The sequence below is a fragment of the Nomascus leucogenys genome, chromosome 11 (genome assembly GCF_006542625.1).
Source record: "Nomascus leucogenys isolate Asia chromosome 11, Asia_NLE_v1, whole genome shotgun sequence".
Taxonomy (NCBI): Eukaryota; Metazoa; Chordata; class Mammalia; order Primates; family Hylobatidae; genus Nomascus; species Nomascus leucogenys.
The window spans coordinates 53,613,060-53,632,771 of NC_044391.1; the positions used below are offsets into that span (position 1 = coordinate 53,613,060).

Here is a 19,712-nt window from a genome sequence, read left to right on the forward strand (position 1 = left end):
GGAAACAGCACCACGGTGCATGTTGAAAGACACTGAGCTCAGCAGGGGTGTTGGTGGACCAGGCAGCCACCCGCTAGGCTGCACCTTTGAAATCCCAATCTTAGTGTTCCCAGACATTCTTTTCCCTTTTTCCCTTTAGAGTGCACACCTTGGGAGTGGTTTGCAATTCAGGCTGCTATATTAGCCCAGAGAAGGCACCCCAACTCTAATCTGGAGGTGAGGCTTCACTGAGTGACTCCACTCTATGTGATCCCACAGGAGTGGAGAATGGGACCCAGAAATACCAGGGTGCTAGGTCCCTCAAGCTGTGCTGGGGATGCCTGATTCTTCCATTCAGGTGAGCAACATATCAAGTTTGTATAGGATGTGACCTCCCTTCCTGGACTGGACAACTGAGGCAGAAAGGTCTGAGTCAAGCAACAAGGGCAGTGGGTGCCCATACAGGTTAACAGCCTCAGGAAGAGACAGACAGATGGAGTTGCTACATTAACCCAGGCCAAGCCCATCTGATAGGTAGGGAATGCGTGAGACCCCAGAGGATGGAGGGTGGGGCAGTAACCTGTCCATCTGCTTTTTTCACAAGAAAATGGCAGCAGAGGCCTGGAAACAAAAACACTTTTGTTAGGCTCTCCCAAACTGTGGCCACAAAAGATAACCTGAAGCAGCGCTGGATCTGCCATCCTAGACCTCATTTTGCTGCTGACCAGAGTGACCTTCTTGTCCTGCAAGTAGTAAACTACACCAGCATTCCCAATACCACAGTGTACACCAGCACACCAGCAGAATGCAAGCTCAGGCTTACTGAGGATCTGGCACCCTCTGCATGGCAGGGAGGTGGAAATGGCCTGTTTTAGCTGACTCTGGCAGAGTGTCACAACCACAACTAACAAAACTTTGATGGACTGGAACTTTAATGTACCAAGGTCTTTTGATTACATGAATAGAAGTGTCCCAAAGGCAACAACAAAAATAAGGACTGGACTAATGCTAATCCTCTGAGTAGGGGCTTCATGAACAATATTATATGGGGGAAACTGAGCTCATGCAACCATGCCATCAATAAAACTTGATTGGCAGACACCAATGTGTCCATACATATATAGAATATGTATGGTAAACTAGAGGAAAAAGAAAGGCAATATTTAAAACCCTGGATAGTAGTTACTGGTGAGGGAGGGAAACGGTTGTAATAGGGAGGGTCATTTAGGGGCTTTAAAGCAATGGTTCTCAAACTTCTGAGTCCCAGGACTCCTTTACATACTTAAAAATTATCAGCCGGACATGGTGGCTCAAGCCTGTAATCCCAGCACTTTGGGAGGCCTAGGTTGGCGGATCACCTGAGGTCGGGAGTTTGAGACCAGCCTGACCAACATGGAGAAACCCCGTCTCTACTAAAAATACAAAATTAGCCAGGTGTGGTGGTGGGTGCCTGTAATCCCAGCTATTCGGGAGGCTGAGGCAGGAGAATTGCTTGAACTTGGGAGGCGGAGGTTGCAGTGAGCTGAGATCGTGTCATTGCACTCCAGCCTGGGCAACAAGAGCAAAACTCCGTCTAAAAAAAAAAAAAAAAAAAATTATTGGGAACTACAAAGGACATTAGTTTTTGTGGGTTAATATCTTTTCTTTTCTTTTTCTTTTTTTTTTTTTTTTTTTTTTTTGAGACAGAGTCTCACTCTCACCCAGGCTGGAGTGCAGTGGCACAATTTCAGATCACTGCAACCTCTGCCTCCTGGGTTCAAGCGATTCTAATGCCTCAGCCTCCCAAGTAGCTGGGATTACTAGCATGTGCTACCACTCCTGGCTAATTTTTGTATTTTTTTCAGTAGAGATGGGGTTTCACCATGTTGGCCAGGCTGGTCTCGAACTCCTGACCTCAAGTGATTCACCCACTTCAGCCCCTGAAAGTGCCAGGATTACGGGTGTAAGACACCATGCCCAGCCTTGTGGGTTAATATCTATTGATATTTACCATATTAGAAATTGAGGCTGGACACGGTGGCTCACACCCGTAATCCTGGTACTTTGGGAGGCCGAGGCGGGAGGATCACTTGAGCCCAGGAGTTTGAGACCAGCCTGGGCAACAAAGCAAGACTGAATCTCTACAAAAAAAAAAAAAAAAAATTTTTTTTTTGAGACGGAGTATCACTCTGTTGCCCAGGCTGGAGTGCCACGGTGTAATCTCAGCCCACTGCAACTTCCACCTCCTGGGTTCAGGTGATTCTCCTGCCTCAGCCTCCTGAGTAGCTGGGATTACAGGCACACACCACCATGCCTGGCTAATTTTTGTATTTTTGTTAGAAACAAGGTTTCACCATTGGCCAGGCTGGTCTTGAACTCCTGACCTCAGGTGATCCACCTACCTTGACCTCCCAAAGTGTTGAGATTACAGGCATGAGCCACCATGCCCGGCCAAAATTTTTTTTTTAATTAGCCAGGTGTGGTAGCACACACCTGTGGTTCCAGCTACTCAGTAGGCTGAGAAGGAAGGATCACTTGAGCCCAGGAGTTCTGGGCTGCAGTGAGCTATGATTTCGCTACTGCACTTGTCTGGGTGACAGAAACCCTGTTTCAAAAAAAAAAAGAAGAGAAGAAATTAAAGCAGAAAAACTGTAAATATATACTTATAAATTCATGTTAAGTAATAATAAGACCACTAATTTTAACATACATATATATTTTAAAACTATTGTATTTTCTAAAACAAAAAATAGTGAGAAGAGGCATTGTTTTAAACTTTTGCAAATCTCTTTAGTGTGTGAGTTAATAATAAAAAACAGCTGGACTCTCATATTAGTTCTTCATTCAATATATTTGCTTTTCTGGGTTTTTTGTTAGTTTTTTTTTTTTTTTTTTTTTTTTTTTGAGATGGAATCTCACTCTGTCACCAGGCTGGAGTGCAGTGGTGTGGTCTCGGCTCACTGCAACCTCCATCTCCCGGGTTTAAGCAATTCTCTTGTCTCAGCCTCCCAAGTAGCTGGGACTACAGGCGCACGCCACCACACCCAGCTAATTTTTGTATTTTTAGTAGAGATGGGGTTTCATCATGGTGGTCAGGATGGTCTTGCTATCTTGACTTCGTGATCCACCTGCCTCGGCCTCCCAAAGTGCTGGGATTACAGGTGCGGGCCACCATGTCCGGCCTGTTTATTTTTGAGATGGAGTCTCACTCTGTCGCCTAGGCTGGAGTGCAGTAGTGCCATTATGGCTCACTGCAGCCTCAACCTCCCAGGTTCAAGTGATCCTCCCACCTAGCCCCCTGAGTAGCTAGGACTACAGGCGTGCACCACCACACCTGGCTAATTTCTTTGTATTTTTTGTAGAGATGGGGTTTTACCATGTCGCTCAGGCTGGTCTTGAACTCCTGGGCTCAAGTGATCCACCCACCTCAGCCTCCCAAATCACTGGGATTATAGGCATGAGCCACCACCCTCGGCCTCCATTCAATATATTTGTGATAAGTTGTTTTGGCTAAACTATATGAAGAATTCTGAGCCACTGTACCTGTAGTCCAAGCTGCTCAAGAGGCCGAAGCAGTAGGATTACTTGAGCCCAGGAGTTTGAGGCCAGCCTAGGCAACGTAGTGAGACTCCATGTCTAAAAAAACAAAAAACAAGAACTGTATGATGCAGGATTTAGTTGCCTTTTGTTTATTACACCACACTCAACAAACAGTTCTTTCTTTCTCTCTCTCTCTCTCTCTCTCTCTCTCTTTCTTTCTTTCTTTTCTTTCTTTCTTTCTCTTCTCTTGAGACAGGGTCCTGCTCTGACACCCAGGCTGGAGTGCAGAGTGCAGAGGTACAATCATAGCTCACTGCAGCCTTGACCTCCTGAGCTCAAGCAATCCTTCCACCTCAGCCTCCTGAGTACTTGGGACTACAAGGAGGTGCCATCACGCCCGGCTAAATTGAAAAACAAAATAAAAATTGTAGAGACAGCATCTCCCAATGTTGCCCAGGCTGAAATATTTGTTTCTTAAACGTTAGCTGCAATGTAAAATCTGAAACCATATCAATAAGCCTTTTCCACTCTAGGTTGTATGAAAATCTATCTTGCACTTCGATTGGATTTTTTTACCCATGCATGATTTTGTATCATCAACGAATTGGTCATTCGGAATACATTGGTTCACTGAGCTATGCAGAGCTTCCAAATGTTGCCACATTTCACTATACAACGTTTTTAAAATAACATTCATTAATATCACCACCAGTCTCATCAGAAAGGTCTTTAAGTATTGGGAAATGGTCAAGCTTGGGTGGCAGGTACAAAATTCTATTTCGCTTGAAAGTTCTAATTTTCATTGCCAACAAATAATGTTAAGTTGTTTTCCTTGAAGCGACAGGCTTACTTTATTTTTGTAAAACTGTCTGCCAAATACTCAAGACTCAATAAACATAGTTCATTATACTTTCAAGAAAAAACTGCGTTCACTGAAAAAAAATTGGCTAGTTCAGCTTGTGTCTAAATAACACAAGTGCTTTTCTTCCGAACAACCAGACTTTGGTAGGGAGCAAAAGCACTTTACGCATACTTCCCATTTTGTTAGACAGAATTTTCAAAAGATGTTCACTCAAGGGTTGAGATTTAACAAAATTAATACTTTTCACAGCTTCACAAAGGACACTCTTTGTTTTTGTTTTGTTTTTTTGTCTTCGTTGTTGTTGTTGTTTTGAAATGGAGTCTCACTCTGTCGCTCAGGCTGGAGTGCAGTGGTGCGATCTAGGCTTACTGCAACCTCCACCTCCCGGGTTCAACTGATCCTTGTGCCTCAGCCTCCTGAGCAACTGGGACTCCGTCTCACAAAACAAACAAAAAGAGGCAAGTAATGTTTTATTTGTTTGTTTGTTTGTTTGTTTTCTAATAGAGAAAGGATTTTCCTATCTTGCCTAGGCTGATATCAAACTTCTGGGCTCAAGGTATCCTCCTGCCTCTACTTTCCCAAGTGTTGGGATTATAGGCATGAACCACTTTTTTTTTTTTTTTTTTGTGATGGAGTTTTGCCCTTGTCACCCAGGCTGGCACACTGCAACCTCCGCCTCCCAGGTTCGAGTGATTCTCCTGCCTCAGCCTCCCGAGTAGCTGGGACTACAGGCACATGTCACCACACCTGGCTAATTTTTTGTATTTTTAGTAGAGACGGGGTTTCACCACGTTGGCCAGGCTGGTCTCGAACTCCTGACCCCAGGTGATCTGCCCCCTTCGGCCTGCCAAAGTGCTGGGATTACAGGCGTGAACCACCATGTCCGTTTTTTGTTTGTTTGTTTTTAAAGAGACAGAGTCTCACTCTGTCATCCAGGCTGAAGTGCAGTGGCACAATCTTGGCTCACTGCAGCCTTGGCCTCCAGGGCTCAAAGAGATCCTCCCACCTCGGCTTCCTGAGAAGCTGGGACTGCAGGCGTGCATCACCCCACCCAGCTAATTTTTGGGGATTTTTGTGTATGTGTGGAAACGGGGTTTCACCATGTTGTCCAGGCTGGTCTCAAACTCCTGGGCTCAAGCAATCCACCTGCCTTGGCCTCCCAAAGTGCTGTGATTACAGGCGTGAGTCACCTCGCCCAGCCATATTTTTTAATAAAAAAGAAGATGGTGCTTTGGGAGGCCAAGGTGGGAGGATCACTGAAAGCCAGGACTTTGGGAGCAGCATGGGCAACATAACATGACTCTGTCTATACAAAAAAATTTTTTAAATTAGCCAGGCATGATGGCACACTCCTGTAGTCCTAGATACTCAGGAGGCTGTGGCAGGAGGATTGCTTGAGCCCAGGAGTTTGAGGCTGCAGTGAGCTGTGATCATGCCACTGCATTCAAACCTGTGCGACAGAGTGAAAACCTGTCTCAAAAAAGAAAAGAAAATGGAAAAAGTGCCAAAAAAACATCAATAATATGATATAATAACATTGGCCAGTCGCAGTGGCTCATGCCTGTAGTCCCAGCACCTTGGGAGGCCAAGGCAGGCGGATCACGAGGTCAGGAGATCAAGACCATCCTGGCTAACACGGTGAAACCCCGTCTCTACTAAAAATACAAAAAAAATTAGCCGGGCGTGGTGGCGGGCGCCTGTAGTCCCAGCTACTCAGGAGGCTGAGGCAGGAGAATGGCGTGAACCCAGGAGGCGGAGCTTGCAGTAAACCAAGATAGCGCCACTGCAGTCCAGCCTGGGCGACAGAGCGAGACTCCGTCTGGAATAATAATAATAATAATATTAGCAAAAAAGTGAAAATATCTAGTAATAACAGCAATAATAATAGCATGCACGATCCTTTTGTGGGTCATACACATGATGATTGGGTGTTCACGCACAAGTATGAGATGTGCCACTTTTTTTTTTTTTTTTTTGAGACGGAGTCTTGCTCTGTCGCCCAGGCTGGAGTGCAGTGGTGCAATCTCAGCTCACTGCAAGCTCCGCCTCCCGGGTTCACGCCATTCTCCTGCCCCAGCCTCTCCGAGTAGCTGGGACCACAGGCGCCCGCCACCACGCCCGGCTAATTTTTTTTTGTATTTTTTTAGTAGAGACAGGGTTTCACCGTGGTCTCGATCTCCTGACTTCATGATCCGCCCGCCTCGGCCTCCCAAAGTGCTGGGATTACAAGCGTGAGCCACCGCCCCCGGCGGAGATGTGCCACCTTTTTACAGCGTTGGCACATTACCTGTCTGACGATGACGATGACAAGAAGAAGGAGGAGAAGAAAAGGAGAAGGAGAGGAAGAGGAAGAGAAAAAGGAGAGCAGGCACTTTTTTTTTTTTTGAGACAGAGTCTAGCACTGTCACCCCGCCTGGAGTGCAATGTCGCGATCTTAGCCGGCTCACTGCAACCTCCTCCTCCCAGGTTCAAGTGATTCTCCTGCCTCAGCCCCCTGAGTAGCTGGGATTACAGGTGTCCACCACCACGCCCAGGTAATTTTTTGTATTTTTAGTAGAGACTGGGTTTCACTATGTTGGCCAGGCTGGTCTCGAACTCCTGACCTCGTGATCCGCCCACGTCGGCCTCCCAAAGTGCTGAGATTACAGGCGTGAGGCACCGCCCCTGGCCTGGGAAGGCACTATTAAAGCATTTTAATTATGGTACATCTACATGACAGAATACTAGGCAGCCTTAAAAATATGGTGGCAATACTTGGCGAGAGTGTAAATTGGCATAAACTTTCTGGAGAACAATTTGGGACTAACTATCCAAATTTAATATGTATATAATCCTTTCATTTAAAAATCCCACTGCTAGGAATTTATCTTAAGGATATTGTAATAAGTGCAATTAATAAATAAATTATAAGGTGATATGATGTATAAATTCAGAGTAATGTAATATATTCTATCATCCTGAATTATTTGCTGAGATGTGTTGGATGGGGTGAGGTGCAATTTGTAAGTAAACATGTTACCTTAAACTTATAAACACATATACAGGTCCACTAAGCTGTATCACACTAAAAATAAGCAGGTATTGTTTACACCACTTCATCACTAATAAGCACTTGTTGTGTGCTGAAGATGTAAACAACTGGCCAGGCGCAGTGGCTCACACCTGTAATCCCAGCACTTTGGGAGGCTGAGGTGGGCGGATCACGAGGTCAAGAGATCAAGACCATCCTGGCCAACATGGTGAAACCCCATCTCTACTGAAAATACAAAAAATTAGCCAGGCAGATGCCTGTAATCCCAGCTACTTGGGAGACTGAGGCAGAAGAATTGCTTGAACCCAGGAGGCGGAAGTTGCAGTGAGCCGAGATCGTGCCATTGCACTCCAGCCTGGGCAAAAAGAGCAAAACTCTGTCTCAAAAAAAAAAAAAAAAATTAGCCAGGCGTGGTGGTGCATGCCTGTAATATCAGCTACTCGGGAGGCTGAGTCAGAAGAATCGCTTGAACCTGGGAAGCAGAGGTTACGGTGAGCTGAGATCACGCCATTGCACTCCAGCCTGGGCAAAAAGAGTGAAACTCTGTCTCAAAAAAAAAAAAAAAAAAAAAAAAAAAGATGTACACAACCTAAAATTGTAAATGTATTAGGTAAAATATAATTTGTAAAAAAGTGACATCTGTTACATACAGCCTTGTATAATAGGAATGTGAAAAGTGTGAACCCTGAAAATCTGAGACAGGTCTCAGTTAATTTAGAAAGTTTATTTTGCCAAGGTTGAGGACGTGTGCCTGTGGCACAGCCTGAGGAGGTCCTGAGGACATGTGCCCAAAGGGGTCAGAGCACGGTTTGGTTTTATACATTTAGGGACACATGAGACATCAGACATATGTAAGATGAACATTGGTTCAGTCTGGAAAGGCTGGGCAACTCAAAGCAGGGAAGGGGCTTCCAGGTCATAGGTAAATAAGAGACAAATGGTTGTATTCTTTTGAGTTTCTGATTAGCCTCTCCAAAGGGGGCAATCAGATGTGCATTTATTTCAGTGAGCAGGGGGTGACTTTGAATAGAATGGGAGGCAGGTTTTGCCCTGATAAAAGAAAAACTTCAGCCGAATTAAATTTAAAGGAGTTTAACTGAGCAATGAAGTATTGGAAAATCAGGCAGCCCCCAGAATCAGAGCAGATTCACAGACTTCAGTGGTGCCTCGTGGCCAGAACAAATTTATAGACAAAAAAGTTAAAGTGACATGCAGGAATCGGAAGTGAGGTACAGAAACAGTGAGATTGGTTACACACCTCCGCGTTTGCCTTTCTTGAACTAGTTTGAACACTCGGCAGTCTATGAGTGGTTGGCCAACACTCAGCTATTGTTACGGGTGCATACTATTAAGTTAGGTTTTCAATTTTGTCTGACTATTAAGCTAAGTTACAGTTCATCCACAAGGTCTCAGATATGGAAGTACGGAGTCTTTCTCAGGCCATATTTAGTTTGCTTTAACAATTCTCCCATTTTGGTCATTTTCTCAATTTTGAGAGATTGACCAAAACCTTAGTCGTTGATGTTACTATCACTGTTGTAAATGTACTTATATGGTTTTGAAACCCACTGGAAAACAGTAGAATAGTGGGTTTTGCAAGGAGAGAATAAGCACTGAGTAGAGGGTATCTCCTTATGCTGGAACATCTGTTTACAGGAGAAAAAACAAAACCTGATCTGGTCTAGGATCTAGGTGTTTTCTTAAAGCCTTAGTTTGATTATGTCACATTTAGCACAAGTGACTCCATTTTAGTTTCATTTGGTTTCTTAGGGCCTAGTGCATGAGCTCAGTCCAAAATAATGGCCTCCCATAATTTTGTTTCAAAAAATTCCCCTTTTCTGGCCAGGTTCTCAGTTAGGTGAGAGTGTGACCAAAACTTAGGGCCTTAGCGCCACTCTCAGTTACCATCATTTTAGGTTTCCAGTCTCAGTGTGTCATTCATAGGTTATGGTATCCTCATTGTTGCACATTTCTTTCAGCTTTTGTCATTCCAGTTGAAGAGAGACTATTTGGCGTTCTAGAGATGGCCACATGCAAACATTTAAAACCTTTGAGAGAATACAGCGCACCAGGGGGACTGTTATTATGACTATGGGGAGGCCATACGCCAAGGGTTTGGAGTATATTCTTTACCCAGGGTCCCCATAAACCAAACCACCTAAAATTAAATAGATTAATGAATGAGCTAGCTAGAGTCTACTCACTTAACTAAGTGGTCTTTGCATTAATCCCCTACAACAGAATTTTTATAATTTACATTTGATGTATTTCTCCATAGGCCACAAATGTCAGCAGCTGCACAGGTACTTTTCTGTTTAGCCAATTCTATTATTTAGCATAACTTTCACAAGAGAATTTAAAGTCTGTTGTGTAACAATAGCCTTTAAAGTAGAATTTGCTGTAGAGCCTATTGTGAGGGAGACATTTCTAATTATTGCCTCTTTTATTCTAAACCATGAAAAAAGGACCAAACAAATGATGTCCTTCTAGAAGGGTGAAGGCCTCTTGTCAATGTTCTCTTTAATCCATGAGGTGTTTTGACTGATTTTGAGGCAACGTATGTATCACTAAAGTTTCTCACCTACATTGGGCCTTCATCTTTTATCTATTAAAGTGTAAGTGTATTCATGTATAAGGCTGGCTGCAAAATCCTTCACAAAGAAAAGCGTACCCTGTAAGAGCACATAATAGACCCCCTTTTTATTTCTATTGTTCATAGAGGCATAAACAAGAAAAAAAATTCAAAGATAAGAGTCTCATGATAGTAGAAGTTTTGATCCGTGATCTTGCAGAAAAGCTATTCACATCAAGGATGCCATCTTCTTCTGGGGAGAAACTTTCCTGATTAGTTTTACCCTAAGGGTTCCAAGAGGTGTACAGTTCCAGGAGTGTGGAGGGACCCTTCTCAGTTGTGAGATTATAAACTCAAGGTTCGAGGCTCCAAAGTTTTTCTGTAGCATGGATGGCAAGGACGGTCTTTCTCTGATGTTCTCAGAAGATCCAATCTTCGGGTTCTAGATTGTGAAGGGATCGTCCTCAGAGAACCATAAAAAGCTTACTTTACCTGGTTAAAATATACTGTAGCATAATAATCTACTGCTATAACATCAGCCCTCTTGCATGGAAAAGCTTTTATACACCAGAAAACATGTATTGAAAGTGACAATTGAATGAAATTCCTTTATAAATGTTTAAATGGCCCATCAGGTAGCCAAATGTACCTGAAGCTTTGATTGTCTTCCCAGGAATATGGAACCAAACATTGGTTTTAAACTATTTCCTCAATTTATAAGTCACCACATCAATATATTCAATTTGGATTATTTTATCTTTTCCATGACCAGTCATGGAATGAAGAACCTTTAATAACAAAAGCTTTAAGGATTCAGGAAGGACAAGGCAGCTGTCCTGGTTCTTAATGAGACCATGCTTAACATTAGACATATGTCCTCTTGAATACCAGTTGTTTTCCAATTTAGGTGCATAGCACTGATAACTAATGGGTTATCATAGGTAATTTGACTTAGACCATGGAGTTCATTCAAATTGTATATTTAAACAATTTTAGTGTTGGCTGATTTAGCATGATAATCTACAGCTTGATTTTGAAAGGTTTGTTAAATACGAAAGGTTTAAAACATTGGATATTACAAAATAGACTCTCAGATTACCATAAATCACTCAATTAGCCAAAATGATAACTCAAAAATTTTTTAGGCCAGGCATCATGGCTCATGCCTGTAATCTCACCACTTTGGGGAGGCCCACCACTTTGGATCATTTGAGGTCAGGAGTTCAAGACCAGCCTGGCCAACATGGTGAAACTCTGCCTGTACTAAAAATACAAAAATTAGCCATGCATGGTGGTGGGTGCCTGCAGTCTCAGTTACTCGGGAGGCTGAGGGGGGAGAATCACTTGAACCCAGGAGGCAGAGGTTGGAGTGAGCCGAGACCACACCACTGCACTCCAGTGAGACTCTGTCTCAAAAAAAAAATTTTTTTTAAGGAAAAAACATTATTCTGATAAAGAGGAGACTCAGCTTTCCAAACAAGACCCAATGAAGATGAAGATAGCGTGAGGACAACTGATTCCATCTCCTTTTGTTCCTTTCCTCGCTTTTTCCTTTTATAGTTTACTTAAAAGGTAAACAAAAACCTTTCATTATCTTTTAATATTACATAAATATCCTTTTTAAGATAGAAAACCAAATTTTTTGTTTCCATTAGTGTTATTTTTAATGTTAAAGCTAGTTTTAAAAAACATTTTATAAATCTATTCAGTTTTAGTTAGTTTGACTATAAGGTAAGATTTATATAAACATTTTATAACACTTTACAGTATTTTTTTCTCAGAGCAGAACAATGTTCTAACGAAACTCTGTTGTGCTTCTATTCCAATGTCCAATTTATGGGGAAAAAAACTAAATAATGCCATTTTAACTTTAGCCAATATGTTCACACATAGAATCTCTTATAATTAATTTTTATAAACCTTTTACAACTTGTTCACATCTTTAGCTTTATTTAATTTAAAACAATCCTTTAACCCTCTAATCTAGGCAAAACTTTACATTCCCATACTTTCTTATAATCTCTTACAAAAACACATTTTATTCTCCCTACACATCTTGTATGTAAACTTATTTTTTTAGTAGTCTCAATTACATATTACGATGTTAACTCCTAGTAATTTTACTTTTGGTGAAAATCTTGGTAAGTTTGGGATTTTAATTATGTACTAGGTGTGGAGCCCAGGACCCAGACAGAAATGCAGATAAGGTCTGACTCTTTCCAGTGCCTAACTCCATGTGTCCCAGGCCTTACCTAGCTGTAAAGCAGGCAAGCTGTACAGTTAAGAGTCATAGCGGCATTTTATGAAGCATTTAGGAGGCCAAATCACCTTTAAATTGTACAACATTTTTGGCATAAATTTCTTTTCATAAATTCTTTCACGACTTGCACAGACCATGTACAACATGTTTAGACCTTATGACTTGCCCTAAACATCCCTCTTTTAAACAACCAGTCATTTCACTTTAGGACAAGAATTTACCATAAAACATCCTTTCTTATATAAAATTTCTTTTCTTTATAACCTTCTTTGCATAGCTAGGGGGCATGGCTAATTCCATGTATCTCCATGCCTTATTTAGAATTTAATGTCTTCAAAATAAATTGAACAATTTTCAAAAGTCAAAGCAGTTTATGACCTTAAAGCCTTTAGCAAACCTAATATCTGACCTGCATAATTTAGACAAAATGTTTTTATTTTATCAATAATCTTTAAAGCTATTTTTATTTGCCAAAGATTACCAAAGTTACATGAACTAAAAGGCATTACAGTTTTTATTTTATTTTTAAGAGCTTATTTTTGTTTAAACCAATTAATTAGAGCTCTTTTATATAAGCATTACACACAACCCATATATAGTTACACAGAAAGACAGAAGATTACTACAGTAGTTGTAAGATTTTTCATTTGCCAGTTTTTAAGTTTCTCAATTGGTTATTGGTGTTAGGGTGGAGCCCTTGGAAAAACAGAGCCAGGAAAGGGGTTTCTGGTGCCTCCTGTTTTTCCCAAGGAGTCCAGGATGTTAGAGCTTGAATATCTGCTTTTAATTAAGCTGACTTTTAATCATAGCACTTTTTAATGAAGTCCATTTAAAATTTCCTATTACCTAATTTTAGCCAGGCTAAATGGCCGATATTTCTGGCTTTTGAAATTCACTAGGCTGCAGTGCAGTGGAGCGATCTTGGCTGCAACCTCTGCCTCCTGGGTTCAAGTGATTCTCCTGCCTCGCCCTCCCAAGTAGCTGGGACTACTGGTGTGTGCCACCATGCCCAGCTAATTTTTGTATTTTTAGTAGAGATGAGGTTTCACACCATGTTGGCCAGGATGGCCTCAAACTCCTGACTTTGTGATCCACCTGCCTTGGCCTCCCAAAGTGCTGGAATTACAGGCATGAGCCACCACACTTGGCCAGAGAAAGGAAAATTTAAGATAGTCCATGGAGAAGAGACTAGACAAAGTTATGCACATATTAAACCAGAAAGGACTTACTTCCTAAACAGGGAATCAAACCTGGACTGCCAGTGTGAAATGCCGAAACGCTAGCTATTAAACTACAGCACAGGGTAGTCTCTGTTGCTCTTCCCAGAAGAAGTCTAGAGCAGTTAATTTTGAGCTTGCAAAGGCTTTTATCTACTCAAGATAATTTTTAGAGCAACCTATGATATAAGCCCTAAAATTCCTGTTCCCTGGAAGGCAGAGACCAAGAGAAAGTACTGCCACGTGGTTATAAGGTCAAGCACCCAAGGACATAAAACAAGATGGAGACCCCATCCAGTTGTTTGTTTATTTCAGGGACATGCAGGAAAGTTTGTTATTAACCAGCTTGCTGGGTCATCTTGGGCAGCGAGTTTATGGGGTACTAAGCCCATGTTTTATCCTAAGGTACCCCTCAACACAGAAAAACAAATTCATAGCACAAATACATCAGTATGAGACTGGCCTCAGAATTCTTTTTTGCATTAATCACAACTTTACAGAAGAGCAAACAGTGATTTTTACCATTCATTCAACTGTTTGCACAGAGAGAGAACCAGAAATCTGACTGGTAAGAAATTCTTACCCTTGGCTGGGTGTGGTGGCTCATGCCTGTAATCTTAGCACTTTGGGATGCTGAGGTGGGCAGATCATGAGGTCAGGAGTTCAAGACCAGCCTGGCCAACATAGTGAAACCCCATCTCTGCTACAAATACAAAAATTAGCCAGCTGTGGTGGCACACACCTGTACTACTCCCAGCTACTCGGGAGGCTGAGGCAGGAGAATCGCTTGAACCTGGGAGGCAGAGGTTGCAGTGAGCTGAGATCATGCCACTGCCCTGGTAACAGAGCGAGACTTTGACTCAAAAAGAAAAAAGAAATTCTTACCCTTTTGCCAGCATGCCAGGCTTCTGGGTTCCCTTTCCCTGAGTGGCCCCAGTGACCCAGCTTGCCGTGTCATCACGCTGGGGGCCAAGCTGCATCATAAAGGAAAATTATCTTTTTTGGTTCTGACCAGAGTAAAATATGAGTAATAAAACATATACATTGGCCACTCTTCTTATCACACAATATCAAACTGATAAGGCTTAAATTTGCCCTCACATGGGCCCCTTCATCTTTAATCCAACCTCCGACTAGGAGTTTCAACACGTGGTCTCTGGGCAAGATGGCTGCCCTGAGTAACAGAAAAGATAAAAAAGGGAAAGGAGAGAGAGAGAGAGATTGAGAGAGAGAGAGAAAGCATTGCCTGTGGCAGGGTGGGAAGGCAAACTGCTCAGGGAGCCCAGAGAAAGACCCGCACTGAAAAGCTCAGGTGGCTGCAGCTGCTGTCATGAAAGGATTTTTTTTTCCAACAGTCCCATCAGCTCTCAAGTTTCCCCTTTTGGGGAAGGAAGAAGCTCCCCATGTCCCACTATCCTCTCTATGCCTAATCCTGTCACCCATAGTCATCAGCAAAGAGCGCAAGGAATATTATTCCAAAGGGAATAGCAGTTGACATCCTGTAGTGCCAAATTTGTTCTTAGCCAAAAGGGACTTTACTGAGAGCCTTTATTTATTTATTTATTTATTTTTTTGACAGAGTCTCACTCTGTTTCCAGGCTGAAGTGCAGTGGCCTGATCTCGGCTGTGATCTCGGCTCTTTGCAACCTCCAACTCCCTGGTTCAAGCGATTCTGCTGCCTCAGCCTCCTGAGTAGCTGGGATTATAGGCACACGCCACCATACCCAGCTAATTTTTGTATTTTTAGTAGAGACGGGGTTTCACCATGTTGGCAAGGATGGTCTGGATCTCCTAACCTCGTGATCTGCCTGCCTTGGCCTCCCAAAGTGCTGATTACAGGTATGAGCCACTACGCCTGACCAAGAGCCTTCATTTTTAAATGTACTTCAATGCATTGCTGTTCATTCAGAACGTTCCACTGTAAGTTATCTTTAGTAAGATTCTGCCAGACTTCGCTGCCTCCCAGGCCTAAAGTATAAGCCAGAAGGAACTGTTTCCCAGAAATTAAGGATCCCATTTTTACCTAAAATATTGGCTTTACTCTCAGGTTCTCTTAACTTAGCCAATAATTTTTCCTACCTAAGCATGCAAGAAAAATGAAACAAAAGGGTAGAACACAAAAATCCCTGTGAAGTTTCAAAAGTCAAATTTTATAATCCCTGAAATATTACTGCTTACTACCAGTTCCTTTCTGACCCATTCAGATGTAAGACACCTCTAATTGGATCCAAGCCAGTTCATTCCTGGATCAAATCCATTCCTGGACCTAGTCCAGTTTCTGTTGCAACTCCAAACCCAGTTTGAACCAGATATTTGCTCAAAGAAACTTGGAGAGCTCAAAGACAAATCTGTGGAACTCTGAAATCCAAGAGGAAGCTTACTCACGATCTCCAGCCACTCTGAGAGATCAATGGACACAAGTGGATCCTGCAGTCACCTTGCGTGTTCACTCAGTGCTCCTGGGGGTCGCTAGAAGCTCCATTTCAGATCCCGCTTCTGACACCATCTGATAAAAGAAAAATTTCAGCCAAATTAAATTTAAAGGAGTTTAATTGAGCAACGAAGGATTCACAAATCAGGCAGCCCCCAGAATCACAGCAGATTCACAGAGACTCCAGGGGTGCCTCATGGTCAGAACAAATTTATAGACAAAAAGTTAAAGTGACGTACAGGAATTGGAAGTGAGGTACAGAAACAGTGAGATTGGTTACAGCTCTGCATTTGCCTTATTTGAAGACAGTTTGAAAACTCAGCAGTCTATGAGTGGTTGAAGTATGGCCACTGAGATTGGCCAACACTCAGCTATTGTTACGGGTGCATACTATTAAGTTAGGTTTTCAATTTTGTCTGACTATTAAGCTAAGTTACAGTTCAAGCACAAGGACTCAATATAGAAGTATGGAGACCTTCTCAGGTCATATTTAGTTTGCTTTAGCAGCCCTAAGCAGTTCCCAGCGTGACTTTTTCCTTTAGCTTAGTGATTTTGGGGGCCCCCAAGATTTATTTTCTTTTTACATTTCCCCCCTTGTCTTTTTAAAAATCTTTTCTAGAAAGCATTTTAGAAGAAAATGAGTCTCTGGTTTGAGGTTCTGTTTGATCTCTCATGGCCAGAATGGTTTATTCCTAGACAGGTAGGTCCTAAGCTATTAGTGTATCTCGAATTGGTGGGTTCTTGGTCTCGCTGACTTCAAGAATGAAGCTGCAGACCCTCGCGGTGAGTGTTACAGTTCTTAAAGATGGTGTGTCTGGAGTTTTTTCCTTCTGATGTTCGGATGTGTTCAGAGTTTCTTCCTTCTGGTGGGTTCGTGGTCTCACTGGCTTCAGGAGTGAAGCTGCAGACCTTCATGGTGAGTGTTACAGCTCTTAAGGCAGCACGTCTGGAGTTGTTTGTTCCTCCCCTCCAGAGTTGTTTATTCCTCCCAGCAGGTTCGTGGTCTCGCTGGCCTCAGGAGTGAAACCGCAGACCTTCACGGTGAGTGTTACAGCTCATAAAAAAAGTGTGGACCCAAAGAGTGAGCAGCAGCAAGATTTATCGCAAAGAGCAAAAGAACTAAGCCTCCACAGTTCGGAAGAGGACGCAAGCGGGGTGCCATTGCTGGCTCCTGCAGCCTGCTTTTATTCCCTTATCGGACCCCACCCATATCCTGCTGATTGGTCCATTTTACAGAGAGCTGATTGGTCCGTTTTGCAGAGAGCTGATTGGTCCGTTTTGATAGGGTGCTGACTGGTGCATTTACAAATCTTGGGCTAGATGCAGAGTGCTGATTGGTGCATTTATAATCCTTTAGCTAGACACGAAAGTTCTCCAAGTCCCCACCAGATTAGCTAGACACAGGGCACTGATAAGAGCATTTACAAACCTTGAGCTAGACACAGGGTGCTGATTGGTGTGTTTACAAACCTTGAGCTAGACACGGAGTGCTGATTGGTGCATCCATGAACCCCAAGCTAGACACAGAGTGCTGATTGGTGCATCCACAAACCCCGAGCTAGGCAGAGTGCTGATTGGTGCATATACAATCCTCCAGCTAGACATAAAAGTTCTCCAAGTCCCCACAAGACTCAGGAGCCCATCTCCAATTACCCACTAGACTCAGAAGCCCAGCTGGCTTTGCCTGGTGGATCCCATGCCAGAGCCACAGGCAGAGCTGCCTGCCAGTCCCACACCATGCACCCGCACTCCTCAGCCCTTGGGCAGTCGATGGGACCAGGTGGGGCAGAGCAGGGGGTGGCTCTTGTCAGGGAGGCTCGGGCCGCATGGGAGCCCATGGAGGGGGGGGGTGGGCAGGGGTGATCGAGCATGGAGGGCTGCAGGTCCCAAGCCCTGCCCCATGGGGAGGCAGCTGAGGCCCAGCGAGAATTTGAGTGCCACGCTGCTGGGCCAGCAGTGCTGGGGGACCCAGAGCACCCTCTGCAGCTGCTGGCCCGGGTGCTAAGCCTCTCACTGCCAGGGGCCAGTGGCACTGGCCAGCCATTCCAAGTGCAGGGCTCCCCGAGCCCGTGCCCACCTGGAACTCTCGTTGGCCCGCCAGCACCACATGCAGCCCCAGTTCCCACCTGCGCTTCTCCCTCCACACCGTCCCGCAAGCAGAGGGAGCGGGCTCCAGCCTCGGCAAGCACAGAGGGGCTCCCACAGTGCAGCGGTGGGCTGAAGGGCTCCTCAAGTGTGGCCAAAGTGGACACCAAGGCCGAGGAGGTGCCAAGAGTGAGCAAGGGCTGCCAGCACGCTGTCACCTCTCATTAGGAAAGCTCATTTTTAGCAGGGTGTGAAGTCTCATGTCCTGTGAAGAGAAAATATGGGGAGGAAGGGAGAAAACAACAACAAACAACGAAACAATTCTGGAAAATTGATATTGGCCACATTACTCTGAAGTCCATACATCAGTAGGCAGGTGTGAAAGTGCCTTATGTATATAAATAGGTTACTATTATTTTCTTCTGAAGTTTAATTTGTCTAGCTTCAGTTTACAGAGTTTTATGAAAGTACAGCTTAGTTTTTGGTGACTCCAAATTATAAAAAAATAGAAAAAAAAGGAAAAAATTGAAAACATTATTTTGCAGGCTTATAGCCAAGAAAAGTTGGTGCAAACTGTAGGAAATAATAAAAATTGAAAAACATTAGGCAAGACTAGAATCTAACAACAGGTTACTGTAGTTTTTGTTTTTGTTTTTGTTTTGTTTTGTTTTTTTGAGACGGAGTCTCATTTTATCACCCAGGCTGGAGTGCAGTGGTGCTATCTCAGCTCACTGCAAGCTCCGCCTCCTGGGTTCACGCCACTCTCGTGCCTTAACCTCCCAAGTAGCTGGGACTACAAGCGCCCGCCACCATGCCTGGCTAATTTTTTGTATTTTTAGTAGAGACAGGGTCTCACCGTGTTAGCCAGGATGGTCTTGATCTCCTGACCTCGTGATCCCCCCACCTCAGCCTCCCAAAGTGCTGGGATTACAGGCATGAGCCATGGCACCTGGCCTACTGTAGTTTTTGAAACACATTTTTTCTCTCTCCAGTTTCCCATTTTTACTAAAGACAAATCATGGTAGGACTGGTTTGCTTTATTATACTTGGCCTGATTATTTGTATACAGTGCAGCCAGAATAATTATTTTTTTACATAGCCTTTTAAATTGGCTTTGATGGAACTTTGTTCCATAGAAGGAATTTCAGATAAAACTTTCTTAAAGCCACCGGGTGCGGTGGCTCACGCTTGTAATCCCAGCACTTTGGGAGGCCGAGGCGGGCGGATCACAAGGTCAGGAGATCGAGACCACGGTGAAACCCCGTCTCTACTAAAAATACAAAAAAAATTAGCCAGGCGTGGTGGCGGCGCCTGTAGTCCCAGCTACTCAGAGAGGCTGAGGCAGGAGAATGGCATGAACCTGGGAGGCGGAGCTTGCAGTGAGCCGAGATCATGCCACTGCACTCCAGCCTGGGCAACAGAGCGAGACTCCATCTCAAAAAAAAAAAAAAAAAAAAACCTTTTTTAAAGCCAAGCCCAGCCATAGATTTGTACCATCAAATACCTATGAGTTAGGTGAATTCCTCTTCTCTTGAGGTTTTAAGATAAACTTAGGGCTCCTGGGCCTGTCAGAAAGTAACATTCTTTACTTACCACAGGTCAGGAACCCTGTATGGGTACTGTGTAGACAAAGGTATGAGACCAGTATTTCCAAGGGACTTTTATTGGCTCCATAAATCAAGTTTTATTCCTTAAAGGAAAGCACACCATTCCAGCCAAAGCCTTGGTAAAATAACCAGTTTCTTTAACTGTGACA

At 43.5% G+C, this 19,712-nt stretch overlaps 1 long non-coding RNA gene and 1 other non-coding gene across 2 annotated transcripts; one reads left to right on the forward strand and one right to left on the reverse strand.

Annotated features, from left to right (window-relative positions):
* Positions 1-1,828: 1,828 nt before the first annotated feature.
* On the reverse strand, positions 1,829-18,912 carry LOC115837346. Its single transcript, XR_004032405.1, has 3 exons — positions 18,861-18,912; positions 2,343-2,360; positions 1,829-1,872 (listed from the first exon to the last, which is right to left on the reverse strand). It is a non-coding gene; the product is annotated as an uncharacterized LOC115837346 (long non-coding RNA).
* LOC115837446 lies at positions 6,257-6,358 on the forward strand. Its single transcript, XR_004032486.1, has one exon. It is a non-coding gene; the product is annotated as a small nucleolar RNA U13 (small nucleolar RNA).
* Positions 18,913-19,712: the final 800 nt, after the last annotated feature.